The following is a 15838-nucleotide window of genomic DNA, read 5'->3' as shown; positions in this document are numbered from 1 at the left end:
TTCCCTGGCCTCCTCGCTCACCGGATCTGACGATGTGTGATTATTTCCTCTGGGGCTACCTCAAATCAAAAGTGTATGAAAGACCTCACACAATTGGTGACCTCAAGTTAGCTATTTGCAACAAAATAGCGGCAATTCCGAATTAGATGCTCGTGAGGGTGACCTCCAACTTCAAGGCAAGTGTACATGAATGTGTATGGAATGGAGGTCATCATTTATTGGACACAATTTTCAAAACAAAGAAACATTAATGTAAGGACTGAAAATGGTAATTATTTTTGTAGGAATTTTGATTATTAAACCATGCATTACATTAAATGTTTTCTTTATAAACACATTTCAAAATCGTCATCTTTTTCTGCCAGTCCCTGTATATTAATTAGATATAATAGAAATAATACACCAGTGTAGGCTTGGAAATAAATCAAAAACAAAAGTCCAAGAACTTCAAATTTTTTGGTAATTTCAATATTTTCATTTCTTCTGATGATGGAAGGGTGCAATGGAGAACAATCTGTGGCGTACATATACATTCTAATTTGCTTAGCAACTTGTCTCAATAGTCTGCATAATATACAGTGAGCAATAGCCCATATATTAAAGCTAAATGCATACAGATATATGGTTTATTGGTGGTACATGCAATAACATGGAGTATGCACCACTGTCAAACTAGAATAATTCAAATTATTTTTGGAATTCAAACCGATGTTTGTTCCCTGTGAAATTCCTATTGAAACAAATGTTAAAATTTCATAGGTAATTCAAATTTTCAAGCCTTTCATTTGGATGATTCAAAGGCAGTTATCCAGAGAGAGCCCTAGGGAAGAGGAAGTTTCTTTTTGCTGGTATGCAGCCACCACTCTCACCAGTTTTTGTATGCATGTGTTTATCCTTGAATCCCCACTAGCCAGTAAGTGAAAGTTGTCTTATCTTATCTGCCCTCAGTTGCAAGTTGTGCTTAGTCATGGTATGTGTTGTTCACAGTGTCGAAGGGTGCTGCATGTATTAGCTTAACATTAGAGAAAAAAGCAGAAGCTTTAATGGAAGTTGAAAGAAAAGTGTCATCGCATCGTCAAAGAGTATGGTATGCTGCCAAACACATTATCAACCTACATTAAAAATAATTATTGAAGATTAGGCACACACAGGAGATGTACTACGTAGGCATTTTCAGCAAAAATACAGGCTCGACCAGGACTCGAACCTGGGTCTCTGGCATACCGTGCCATTGCTCTACCACCAAGCCAGCCTGGCCTAGCCTGATTTTTCGCTATCGATTCCACGCAGGTAAAACAGCTATAGGGAAAAATCAGGCTAGGCCAGGCCGGCTCGGTAACTCAGTGGTAGAGCAATGGCACTGTATGCCAAAGACCCGGGTTCAAGTCCTGGTCAACCCTTCATTTTTGCCGAAAATTTCTACGTATTAAAAATTATGTTACACATTCATATGATTTTGCATGTTAATACACTGTACTTACTGAAATGTGTTTTCCAAACTGGTAACTTAATTATTCTTATGAGAGGAATTGTTTCCAGCTTGCACTATAGAACCATGCACAAAATATGGCAGTTTTTATGGTAGGGGTCACAGCATGTTCGTTATTTTTGTTTATACTCGAGTACAGTAGTTTTATTGTTTTGGTTTTGTTTAATAATGCATGCTTTTGTTAATGCAAATTTTTTTCCTGTCCCCTTTGGGTTTGAATTAAAAAGAGCGCACTGTACTTTTAACCAGTCCTGATGTTCATGTAGATTTCTGATGATGCCAGTAGTAATTGTTGAACATCTTAGAAATTATTGAAAATGATTACAGATATTTTGTGTATTAGATTATGACCTTTAAATGCTATTTCACTAAAACTAGGATCTTGCTAGTGCTTTAGAAATTGACAGATACATTTAAGGTTCTTTCTTTGGTGCCTGTCTGCGATTGGTTTAAATCCACTTTATGTGCAAAAAGGTTGGACCTAATCTGGATTCAATGTTGCGATCCTTGCACTCCCAACAGGAATCAAATCCAGTAACCTTGAAATACAATTTATGCACAAGTATGTGTCGTGAAACTAAAATTATTGGCATTTGGGAATGAATTAAATTATTTTTCATGCACAGTGCAGAGTTGAATGGAAGCCAGTACAGTGTTAAATACCGTATTTACTCATGTATAATGTGCACAATTTTTTTTTTTTTATTTTTTTTTTCAAAATTTTTGTCCCGGGCAACTAGTGTGTATTGCACACGGAATAGTTTAGACAGTCAATATTAAACCACACATGTTTTCACTACATCACTGCGCATAACATGGAAGTATCAACAGGCATAACTATAAATTACCAGGTTGGTTTTCTTTAGTAATAATAAAATAGAACCACTACACAAGGGAAATTTGCAACGGAACGTTTTGCGACACCTAGAAAAACTCTGCTGTTCTGCCAGAATTCAAGCATGCATCTCCATCACATGGGATGTGTATGGACGGTATTTGTCGGGCAAGAAATAGGCTTCCTAAGCTCTGCAAATCCATAACATAATTTTGATCTCGATTTCTTCTACTACAGAACAAAGGTGGCGATTACAGGAAAACTTTGAGATGCTAAACAGAGTGGAGGGAGAGGGGGGAGGTGGTATGGGTTGGTGACTTATTGTTAGGGACGTGAAGTTTTTGTTTTATTTTTCCCTAAATTTCGGTGTTATTTTTCGTGGTTTAAGGCAAAATTTGGTGTTAAAAAATCGGTGTTATTTTTACATGCGTTATTACTGTTTTTTCTATGCATAAGATTTTCACATTGCTTTAGTCATGGAATATTGAGGCAAATTTTAGTTTTAATGAAAAAGATAAGTAGATTTAAGGAAATGAAATGTGGGAAATGACCAAATTCTTGCATTTGGAAAACTATTTCATCTCATCTGCCAGAAATTATGAAATCTTTATTGAAGGATATCACCTAAATATTTGAACATAATCATATTTCCAACTTTTCACTCGCGCAGAATAAAATTTTCACAAATTGTTTTCGTAAATTTCCTTTTCAGTTTACAATAGCGTTGATGGTTTTCTACACACAGATGGTGCATAGTCAATGTTCACAGCATTCACTCACAACACAACACTTCCTACACAAAACGCACTTCTAAATACAAAGATAGTAGTTTTTTCATTCACTCCCATAATGGAATGGTTGCATTAACAAAGCTTTCCACAGTTCGAAGTGCGATGTACTCCTTGTCTTCTTTCCTTATTTTAGGATTCTCGAAGCCTTCAACGACAGAAAGTTGCCGGTTTGTTTCACTCGCTTTACTTTTCTTCTCGGGCCTCCCCGACGTCGCCGCCTGGTGAATCACATGGTCCCGATTCGGTACCCGGTGGAGTCACATTGACACGGATCCCACTTTAAACTGTAGGTCCAGTCCAGATTAGCCTTTATGCATATAAGTGGACATAAAGATCAAACAAGGAAACTCATTTGTCTCTTTGTGCCCCTCACTTCAACTGTGCTTAATCAAGGAATCCTTCCGCTCCCATGTTATTTTGCAATGCAGTGATTACAAAATAATGTAGTTCTATCTGAAGCATAAAGTTTTACAGAAAAAAACTAATACATTTGCTGCTGCCTTTGGGATGCTTCGAAGTACACCTCAGAAGGAAAAAGAAATGCAAGATGATGCACGAACCATACAGCCTCAGTGATTCTGACTGACTGAAATTTCCCTAACATTGCCAAAATATCCCACACCCCTAAGCCCCACCCAACACAACACAAGTTTTCCGGTTCCTATGAAACTTCCCTTCTCAGAAGATCCCCGCAGCGAATTCTATTTTAGGACGAGGTCAAAGCATTGTCAGTCATTTCTGCGCGAAACTGCAAGTGAAGCATGATAATCTTTTTTGAATCTAACTTTCACCAGCTAGACTAGAAGTGACAGGTCTCATAGCCCTTCAGGCAGTTTTTTTTTAACAAAAAAAATGTTATCCCCAGTTTATATCCATATTTCGCGGCATTTTTTACACGTTGAAGCTCAAAATTTGGTGTTATTCTGAAAAATTGCATAATTCGCGTTATTTCGTGATTACGAAACACAGAAAACTTGCCTTCTTTACCTATCCAAATACATTTTAAACACTTTATTTCGCTTTCCTGAACTTTTCGGTGTTATCGTTAAAACAAAAACTTCATGTCCCTACTTATTGTTTACACAAGACTATATTATCCTCTTGGTCCACATAGCAACAGCTGGCCCATTGGATAGGTATAATGTCATTCACTCTAGATCGGCGTTGCAAAACTTTACAACCAACAGCTAAGACAGCTCGTTCTTGAACCTGGATATTACTGTGCGTTATATACAGAATATAATTGTTTGTCGCTTTTCCCCATCAAAAACCAGACTGTGCATTATACAAGCTTAAATATGATAACATGCTGATAAAAGCAATCTTCATATCATTGCTTATGTGTTCCATTCTATTTGCTTTTGTTCCACATTTTCTGTTACTTCTCCTTTAATCGTCTTCTTTCGCCTTGTAGGATGAGGGAGGTAAGATGATTTAATGGAGTACATTAAACTAAGGATAAACATAAACTGGCGACTGCATAAAGTATAGGAGTCACTTCTTTATTATTCGTACAACATTTGAATCTGAGATATGGAAAATTGTCCAACCGATATGCTTTGGGGAGAGGAATTGTTTGGTCTGGAGTTTTAGTTAAAATTGGTTCAAACAGTAGTGAATCTTGAGTCATATAGTGATATTATTGTATTTTTATGTCTAGTTATTAATTATTGCAATAGCCAGCCCTCGTGGCAGGGTGGTTAGCACATCAGGGGTCCTGGGTTCGAATCCCAGCCTGGACATGGATGTTTGTGAGTGTCCATTCATTAATTTCATCATATCATCGCTCATACCCATCTTTGCAAATTAGCCAAAAGTGGCACAAAAAGCAAAGTAAAATAAAGCAAATCATTCAATAATTATTGCAATCTCATGCATTGCATGAGCTGAGCTCTACTGAGGAAACGAGGGTATCATTTATTTGAGACAGAAATATAGGTGATGGGATTCAAATAATTTAACATCCAGCTTTTCTACGCTATTTAGGTAGAGACAACACATCCTTCAAAAATTTTCTTTTTCATGGGTTGTGGGTAACAGTTGACAAGGGAAAGCCACCTACTAGAATGTTTCAGAACAAGTTTCTAATGGTCTAAAGGGGAGTAATGTTTGTGTATATATATCGTCCTGTTTTTGTATCTTGTTACATTTGTACTTGGTGCAGAGTCTGAAGAAGACCTTGCTAGAAGGTTGAAACGTTACGTTTAGTTTGTTTTATAATAAAATAAATTACTGCCTTGGTCAGCATATTGAGTTTTTGAATATTCATTGTTAACTAAATTCATAATTCTTCTTGGTACTAAATAATAATGATAATTTTAAAAATATGTTGCAGTATGCTATCATGTGGTAACACATAATTGCCATTAGTGTTCATTGAAGAATAGTGAAATTGTTGCCTTGGCTGACTGTCCCCCTCGAGGTTTACGTCAATTTTTTTTAATTGATGGATTTCTGTGTTTTGTGCAATATAAAATTTGTTTCAGTATGTGAAAATCACAAATTACTGTGATATTTGATCCCAAAGTAAGGCCCCACAAGTACAAAACCTACTATGGCAGACTACTTAAAATTCTTTCTTCGGTACCTGTCTACAATTGGTTTAAGTCCACTTTATACGAACCTGTGGTTCAAGGTTGAAATAAGATCAAGGGAAGACAAATACGGGAGCCTCCAGTCGTCATGGTGCCTGAATTTTCAAATCCAGGTCTTTTTTTTTTTTTTAATTGTAGTTTTCTTACAAAAATTTTCCTTGCCTTTTTAAATAACGAGTGCAGTATCTGCATTTTTTTTAATTTAATATTTGTCTGTTTTCACTGTTGCTAGCCTAATTTTAAAATCGTCTGTGATGTGGTAGTCGGCCATGTATTAGAATGTAGCTGTTACTGGTAGCGCCACTTTTAGGAAGGCCACTTCAGTGCAAGAATTAATTACTTTTAATCCAGTCTTGTATTAATTAATAAATTAGATGTTTAAATGTATAGAGCTATCCTAGTATGGCTTTCTTAGCCCGTATTAAAGAAAATGACTGTTGAGAAAAACAGGCTGGCGCCTAGGGATGTGACGAAGCTGAAAATTTACCAATGCCGATGTACTCACCGATAATTTTTGGAACCGATACCGATATTTATTGATTCCGATACATAAGATTATTAAACAGAAATGGGATGTTATTTTCAGCATGACAAAAATAAATTTGCTATGTACATTTGTATTGCATATCATATGTATATACATATATATTCTCAAGAGATGTGAATGTACATTTGCATCTACAAAAGGTGGTTATGTGAACCTTTAACACATTCGGGTCTGGCCTCATAATACAGCATTGTTACCTCTGGTCTGCGGTTTTTGGTTGTTTTTCAAAAAATCATAGAAAAAATATTTTTAATTTGTTTTTATTTACCACATATTTCTTAAATCTACAAAACTTCCTCTTTTCAATGAACAAAAATTTGTTAAATTTTATTTTCATTTTCAGCCATTTTTTAATATTTTTCTCAGCAATGTTTTGTGAAGAACAAAAAAGTACAACATTGTAACAAATGTTAATATAGAGATATTTTAAGTTCGTAATCTGGAAATTTCAATAATTAACTACATAAACTATCAATACATCTTTTGAATCTTCCATAAGAATACTTCTTATGTGCACATAACAAAAAATAATTACAAATTACAAGTAATTATCTTTTGTATGAAAAAGTGGCTGCAGGACAGGACCAGACGATGTATCAGTTGGTTCTGCGTCATCTGTAAAAATTAAAGAAAGAAAGAAATAAACTAAATAAATAAAATAAATTTTCATTTGACATACACTATACAAAATAATAAATGGAAAAACTAAATATACATCAGTGCATGTAGGAGAATCAAGCAAGAGGCAAGATGAATATACCCCAAAAAATTACCTCTTCTCACTTCATTCATAAAATACTAGAGTTTGCAACACTGTTTATATTGTCGACAATAATTATTACGAATATAACCTACCTTCCAAATCTTCAAATTCATCTGCATCATGAAAATCGTCGCTAACTTCAAACTCTGAGTCGGAATCCTCTATGCAGTCTGGATCTAACAATGCCATTCTAAACAATGCACAGTACATCAACCCGACAACAAACAGTCACAGGTGCGAGATAAAAATAACACATGAGTCACCTAGCGGTCGGAATTTCAACAGAGGGGCTTGAATGAACACGCACATGAGACGAAGTATGAGCATAGTCCGTCGTTCAATTGGCAAATTGCATACCGCAGGACGGGCTATGCCCGTCGTTCGTCCACATTGACTGTAAGTGCACTGCGGGCTATGCCCGTCGTGAGACCCCAATGTGTTAACAACAACATGGATTCTCAAGAGATTTTACATTAGTACACAAGCAGTTCTTTGAAATGCAAAATGAATTCCTGTTCTTAATATTGGAAATTTACTGCTGCCAGATTCAACTTCTGAAACAGTTTTGGAAGCACTTCAGGAAGTAACCTGCTTCTTCTCTTATCGCAAATCTGTTCAGCAACACTGAACACTCAATCACTGAATACTGATGCAGCAGGTATGCCCAAGTATTTTATCAGCACTTGCTTCAGGTTTGAATTCTCATTTTTGAATTTCCAATACAACAGCAGATCCTGGTTCAGCAATGTACTGTTTTATTTCCAATTTTGAGTTAGGTTGATCCTCTGAATGAGAGTTTGCAATAATTTTATTCCAAACACTCTACAATAATGATGGATCATAACCTAATTTTCAATAAATCTTACAAAACTAGAATATAAAACTTATTAGAAGGTAAAACTCTAGTATAATCTGTACCAGTTTAAATGTCGGATTTTTGTCAATGCTGATATGTCAGTTTCTGCCGATTTTTATACATCTGTAATCGGCTTCGGCACATCTCTACTGGCACCTGATTTATTTTTAGTTTTCTCTACCCCTCGTTGGGATTCTTGCATTCCCAACATGAATCAAACCCAACAACCTTCAATCACAAGATGACAGGTTTATGTACAAAAGTGTGCCACGAAACTAAACTTAGTGAGATTTGTGATTCAAGCTTAGTATTTTGCACAGTGCAGAGTCAATAACAGCACACTGTTTAATAACATGTTGAGAGTGATGTTCATAACATGGCTCATGTGTTCCATTGTATTAGTATTATATCAAGTGCAATTTGCTTTTGTTCCACATTTTCTGTTACTTCTCCTTTAATCGTCTTCTTCGCCTTTTAGGATGAGGGAGGTAAGATGATTTAATGGAGTACATTAAACTAAGGATAAACATAAACTGGTGACTGCATAAAGTATAGGAGTCACTTCTTTATTATCCGTACAACATTTAAGCTTGTGTATAAAATATTGACATAGCTTGTTACATCTAAATCAGTATGCAAGAAATGTTCATGCAAGCAAACCGTATCAGTGGTAGATGGTCTCATTACTGAAAGTTCGGGATTCAAATCCCAGCTTGGGCAAAAGTGTTCCTTTGTATCATCAAAATTCATCTATTTGTCAAATGCAGAAGATAGTGGTACGTGACAATGTTAAAAAATAAACTTAAGAATTGCTAGAGTTATTCATGATTGAGGTGGTAAATGCTGTTTTAATGTTCCAAACTTAAAGTTTAGTGTTTCTATGTTGCTTTCTCTGATTAATTTTGAAGGACCACTACCTCCATTAACTGAGAATACGGTGTCTGGAACAGAGATGGTAGTACACCACTTCTTTGTTTTTGGGCAGCAGTAGTTTTATTTTCTCCCATTTGGAGTCACTGGTGCATGTTTCATAGCTTGTGTCGTCTGCTGGCAGTAGTTTTGGTTTGTGTTGTCTGGCAGCATTATCGTTTAATGTCCATATTTTGTCATATGCCACTATTCTGTGCACAATGGAACATTTCAGTTCCGGGAGAGCACAGAAAGAGACATTTCCAGGAGACGCGTCATGTGTTGTTCAGTGAGCTCATGGAGAACTAACTTATCCAGCTTCTTGACTTTTCCAAGTTCTTGCAAGTGCTGTGAAACTGTAGAATAATGTACACGCATTGCCCTTGTCATGTCCCTTACTGCCCATGAATTTCACTTTCAAGGGTCAGATCATTGGATGGGATTTTTTTCAACCATTGCCAAGTGAAAAACTAAATATGCTGACCAAGGCAGTAATATATTATATTATAAAACATAAACTAAACGTAACGTTTCAACCTTCTAGCAAGGTCTTCTTCAGACTCTGCACCAAGTACAAAAGTAACAAGGTACAAAAACAGGATGATATATATACACATTACTCCCCTCCAGACTATTAGAAAGTTGTTCTGGAACATTCTAGCAGGTGGCTTTCCATTGTCAACTGTACTTTCACCTAAAAGGCTAAACATATTTACTTCCATCTAGAATGTGGTTGGACTCTCTTTCTCATGCTCTTTTTCCTTCATTCTTCTTCCTTCTTCTCTCCTCTTTCTCTCTTGTCCTTTTCACTCTAACACCTTCTTCCATTCTTTGTTTAACTTCAGTCCCCATTCCAGTTCATTGTGTCTTCTTCACCTTTCTTCTCTATTTCCTTGGCCTCCTTCTATTTTCCCACTTGTATCCCTCTTCTCCCTTCCTATCTGCTTAGCTCATCCCTCAGATAGGAAGGTAGAAGAGAATACTCTGTTGATGATCCTGGCTGCCTCTGCTGTGTTGTGGTAAAATCTTAAAGAAAAAGTAGGCATATTTAACTTACATCCATGTTGGGCTTATATAATCACACGGTACACTAGCACTCAACTGATTCCTTGCTCACGTGCAGGAATAAACATCACTTTCCGATACACTGGCACCATCTGGTGGTGTTTGGGAGTATCCAACTTCCGTCATCCCGAAATCCAACATTTCATGTGCTGATGTGCAGGGGTATCTACCAGTGAAGAAAGAGTCTAGAAATCAACAGGTAGGTCAAGATATTCAAGAAATTTTGCTTATGGTCAAGAATATTTGCTATTTTTTACTGTATAGTGAATTTACATAGTTATATATGTACCTGTACTGGGATTTGATAAAATTGAATATTTGGAAATCTAAAAATATATTGAGTTGTGGTTAAGATTTGTTCATTTTGTTCCTTACGAATTACATTCTTGTGTGCATGAAGTTATGTAAAAATATGAAATAAAGTATTATGCTCTATTTCTTTTCTAGGGAGAGTAACCTGCCTTGGCTCGACCTGTTACTTGTCTTCGTTATTTCCCTAGGCAAACTAATTAGCATAACACTTCAATAACTAACAAAAACGGCTCAATCGAATATAAAGACAGAATAACTACCATATTCATTACCATGGATAGGGGAAAACTCTGTTTTTTCTTGAATGATAGATCAGACGTTCTGTTTAAAAATATACAAAAAGACTATTTATTTCGTTGCTTCAATATGTACAAAGAATTACATATGAAATAAAAAAATGACATGATCCTCTTTAATTGAAACACTGTAATATATATATGAGAGGTTCGTTCGCAGGCCTAGACCAGCAGTACTAGTTAAAAATATGTGTATCTAGCTTGTCACTAGTATACATGACATGTTTCTCTAATTCCCTCCCTTTCTTGTTTATAATTAAAATGGCCTCTAAGAAATAGACTAAACGTGGTTGAGATTACAACAACTAATTATGCGCTATACTTGAAATTAAAACGTGTCCCTTAATTCCCTCGGATACAACGTTTTTCTCTACTAATAATAACAAATGTCCACCGAAACTAAGCTTTCGTTTGTCACCAAACGAATCAAGAGAAAATGCGTGGACTTATCTATGCAATTCGTTGAAAGAAAATGGTTGATCTGTGTCCGCTAGCCATTTGACTAGCCCAGCCACTCTACCGGCACCAAAGAACCTTCCAAAGGTCTCCCCTGTAGCCCAAAAAAACATAAGAATGCCAAAAACCGTTACTCAATCAGTTCCCTTATATAGACGATTCGAAAAAACCAGTAAACGGAACTTTTTCAAACACCCTTCAGGTTGAAAGGACAAGATTTTTAAAACTAACAGCCTTTTGCTAGCTGGCTTTCACAACCATGTAGGTCAGCTCTGCATGAAAAAAGAAGAATGTTTGTCACTAAAAAAAATAACATTGAACCAGTGGCGTATACTCTGGGTCATCTAGGTAATCGCAGATGACCCGGCTGTATTTCTTTTTTTTTAAAAAAAAAAAATATATATATATATACACATTTCTTCGAAATATTCTTCCAAACCAATTTCGATGCATACATTTCCTTGCTTCCAGCGTGCGAATACTTCCAATCCTTTGCCGCCGAATGTCAGGGAACCTTTCTCCAGCCGGTGGAATGACTTCAGGGAATCTCACCCTGAAGTCATTCCTCCCGCTTTCCTTACAACCCTTGGCGAGGAGGAAGGAGAAAGGAAAGAGGGGGAGGAAACACTGCTTCTCAGGAGCGGTGATTCCGTGCCCAGGGTAAGCTCCTTCTTGTGAGAGTCCACCGGCCGCACTCTCAACCTTCAGAGCCTTTTTCCCGTTCCCTCCGCTGAACTAGGGAAAACATACCCGGTAGAGTGCGAAGAACAGGAAAACTGAATAACATGGGCAAACCAATTCTACGCTAATTTTCACTTTACATTTGCTTCTGTGTTGCTGATTTCTGTTACTTGAACATAAATTTATCAAAAGGGAAAAGCTTAAATAATGAAGATGAAGCAAACTGAATTAAAATTCAAAGCTTAAGCAATTAAATCATCTATTTGCTGACTCCCCCCATCCTTGTATTTACAAAAATAGTGATTGTTTGTCCTCTCTAATCTTCAAAAGCCGCGAGAATACTTCTTTCACGGAACTGAATATTTTTTAAAGGAAAGATATCAAAAATAAATTATATATATATATATATATATATATATATATATATATTAGTTAATTTAAGTTGCTATATTCCGCCTGTTTAGATTAATAGTGATGAAGATGAACAAATTAAACATAAAACGAAAAAAACACATCAGGCACGTAACCAGGTGGAGGACTCGGGGGGCTGAAACCCCCCTCTCCGAAATCCTACAAATATCTAATTTAAAAAGTGTATAGTGGTAATTAATTTTACTTCATTAGCAGGATTTAACACTTTGCATAATACGTTGTAATAATCTGAGATTCATCTTCAGGACTTCTAACCCCACTGTTTCAACTTTATGTGGCGGCTGCTAATAAGGGATGATCCCCATCCCGAAATAAAATTCTGGCTCTGACCTGCAATGATTCGAACTTTTAAAAACCTGTTATTTCGAGCTCGGAAAGGGATTTTTTTTTTATCATTCATAGGGAATTTCATTCTGAGCCAGGAACACAACAACAGAAGTTTGGCGTGTGAAACTGAATGCATGTAGTCGTTGGCTTCGTGCTTATTATTTATTTAGGTGTTAGTGTTTGTCGTGATAGTGCTGTGTTAAAGAGTATGGATGTGATACAAGATTTGCTGGTGAAACCTTTTGGAACAAGATCTCTTCAGGAGATGTTGCAAATTGTTAATACAGGTAGGCCATTGTCATCGCTTGAACTTATTTCTACACACAAAGACAAACATCGGGAATATGTGAGGCATTTTCGCAAGCAAATTATGACAAAACACCATGGTTGACAGGAAGTATAAGTGTTAATAAGCTTTGCATTTTTGTTGGCCGTGCTTACTTTTTGGGGCTGAAAAAAAAATATGGACGCGTGGCTGATACTGTAATCTTTGCAACACTTGTGCCAAACATGAAAAATCCAAAAGTCACATAACTTCCTTTGTTACGCTGCAATCTTTCGCACAGACACGTATTGACGTGAACTGGACAAACAGTGTGCTTTGGATGTGGTACGGCACAAGTAATCGGGTCCTGGAGTAAGTTGAATTTTGCACTTAAATTAATATTGCGGGTTTTTATTTCACTAGTGCACGTCTTTCATTTTATATTTCACAGGCTGTTTTTTTATAGCTTTATAATACTGTCTTGTTTTATTATTTGAAATTCTACACGTATAGTAAACTGCAATAATGAGAATTAATTCATTGTGATCGTAGCAATAAGACAAACATTCCGACACAATATTCCTAAATCCAATATGGAGCTTGCACGGAAACTTTTGAAGTTTGAGGATCAAAAGGTCGGAGATTACCCACTCGTTAGAACCAGCATATGCCACTGCATTGAACATACATAAAAACTAATAATAAGAAAGGATCTTGTAGTGATTCTATCATTACAACAGTAATGTGGCCATTTCCCATCTAGAATGAATTCTGAAGCATCAATTGTTAAATATATTTTTTAATTTCTAACTACCTAAGCTGGGGGTGATAAATGTTAAGAAAAGCAAAAAATAATAATAATAATAAAGTCAAGAAAAAGAAAGAAATTTGAAGAAAAAGTCTAGAATTGTTATTTTGGTAAATACCCTGACTGTTACCGTTTGAGATGTCAGAGTCATGAGGACTATTAGTAGACATGTTATTCTAAGTACGAGGGTAGTTCAAGGGAAAAAAATCCCTTTTTTTGGAGAAAGTACGAGCCCGATAAATGAAATGAAACTAGCAATGTGTTCTTTCATCTTTCCTCTACATTTACACACAATGCAATGTTCGTGCGGGCTAGCGTGCATGCACGGCACGTGATTAGCGTGAGTCATGCAGTGAGAAACGTGCCCTGGCCATAAGGAGTAGCGAGTCAAGGCGGAACAACGTGTTTTGCCGGAGTGGAGTACAGAAGATATTCGTTCTGTGATCCGGTATGAGTGGGCAAATGGTCTTGCTCCTATCGACATCCACAGAAAGCTGGTTGTTGTTTATGGAGACTGTAATGTCAGTGCAAATGGTGCGAAGGTGGTGCAAATCGTTTTCTGAAGGACGAACAAGCATATTTGATGAAGATCGGCCCGGTGGCCCGTCTGTAGTCAGTGATGCACCTTTGTTTGACAAAGTGAATGCACTGGTTTTGGCCAACTGTCAAACACTGAAGAAAGTAATTCGCCGCAAATGTCCTGGACTCCTTTCTGCTGGTGTCATTCTTTTGGATGACAATGCTCGTCCCCATTTTGGCAGCACCAACACAGGATAAACTTCGAGAAATGAAATGGGAAAGGTTACCACAACCTCCCTACAGCCCTGACTTGGCCCTGAGTGACTTTCACTTGTTTCCTGCACTAAAGTCCCAGCTGCAGGGTTAATGTTTTCACACTGATTTGGAGGTTCAGACAGCCGTGAAAAGTGTTCTTCGTTCCCTACACCCTGATTTTTTTGCAAATTGCTTTCAAAATCTTGTGCAACGATGGGACAAATGCTTGTACCACCTTGGAAATTGTTGAAAAGTTAGAAAGGACCATGCAACTTGGTGCAACTTGATTTTTGTCTGTAATTTAAGAAATACATTTTTTGCAACATAGGGAAACTTTTTCCTTGAACGACCCTCGTAATATGCATGTACCAGTGTTCCCAAGATGGGAAATTCCATGGTTTTTATAACTAACTAACTAACTAACTCCCTAGCCTTCTTAAACCCGAAGGTTCATGGCTGCAGCAACACAGGCCTTCCATCTTTCCCTATCTTGAGCAAGTTCTATATACTCTTTTCCATCCCTACCGATTTCCCTTAGGTCCATCTCAACGTTGTCCCTCCATCTTCGTCTTGGCCTTCCTACAGGTCTCTTACCATCAGGTTTCCCAACAAGAATCCTGTAAACTCCTCTTTCCTCTCCCATTCGTGCCACATGGCCTGCCCACCTAAGTCTTCTTGATTTTATTATTCTAATAATATCTGGACATGAATACAAATTATGTAGTTCTAAATTATGTAACCTTCTCCACTCACCTGTCTCCTCATCCCTTTTAGGTCCAAAGATTTTTCTAAGGATCTTATTTTCAAATACTCTCAATTTATGTTCCTCTTTCAATGTAAGGGACCAAGTTTCACATCCATATAATACTTATTTTCCTGTAGTTTACGGTTATTACAAGCATAAGAAAACAGTTTTTTCTTTGTGACGTTTCAGGAGAACACACGCTCCTTTCATCAGACATTTATTTTCATTTTGACTAAAGATACAGTTATAACAATGGTTAGTAATTTTTAAACAAAAAGAATCTGTTATATAATGGATGTTGTCAATGTTACATTGTTGTAATATAGCAACTTAACTGTGAAAAAAGCAGTCTATTTTTTTTTAAATTATGAATCCCAAATATCATCAGGTAATACAAATTTTATCATTGTTTTCACAAAGTCTCTTGATGTTTTCTGTTACATTAAATTTTAAAGATGGTGGCTTACTCCATTTGTGAAAAAGAAAACTCCACACTGGATCTATGTTACCATTTTCATTATTTAATTTATTCCAGTGTTCTTCTGCAATGAACGAGGCTTCCCAGACATTCAACTCTGTGTTTCCCGTTAATCTTTTTAAAACCCTTCTCTTTTTAATCAAATGCTTCTCTTCGATGATATGAGTTGACAAACCTGTTCTTGGGTTTAGATTTATAATGTCCAAATCATGTTCGTGCCATCTTATTGCCATTTTCCTTGCTGTTTGTCCCACATAATCTTTTGAACATGAACAACTTATATTATATATTCCTGTGGTTTCCACATCTGGTAGCGAGTTTCTCATTTTGAATTCATTAAATGTACATTCCAAACTTCTTGGTGATTTAAAAACAATTTTGAAATTAAAACTTCTAAAAATTTTTGCAATTTTAT

General features: G+C 36.5%; 1 protein-coding gene across 1 annotated transcript in view; it reads left to right on the top strand.

Annotated features, from left to right (window-relative positions):
• CstF50 (cleavage stimulation factor subunit 1 Cst50) overlaps positions 1-15838 on the top strand; it is a 78702-nt gene that overhangs the window by 23323 nt on the left and 39541 nt on the right. The window lies entirely within an intron of this gene.

Source organism: Lepisma saccharinum, chromosome 29 (assembly GCF_977018435.1).
Source record: "Lepisma saccharinum chromosome 29, izLepSacc3.1, whole genome shotgun sequence".
Classification (NCBI taxonomy): Eukaryota; Metazoa; Arthropoda; class Insecta; order Zygentoma; family Lepismatidae; genus Lepisma; species Lepisma saccharinum.
Note: the sequence above shows the minus strand (reverse complement) of the source record. Positions and strands in the feature narration are given on the sequence as shown.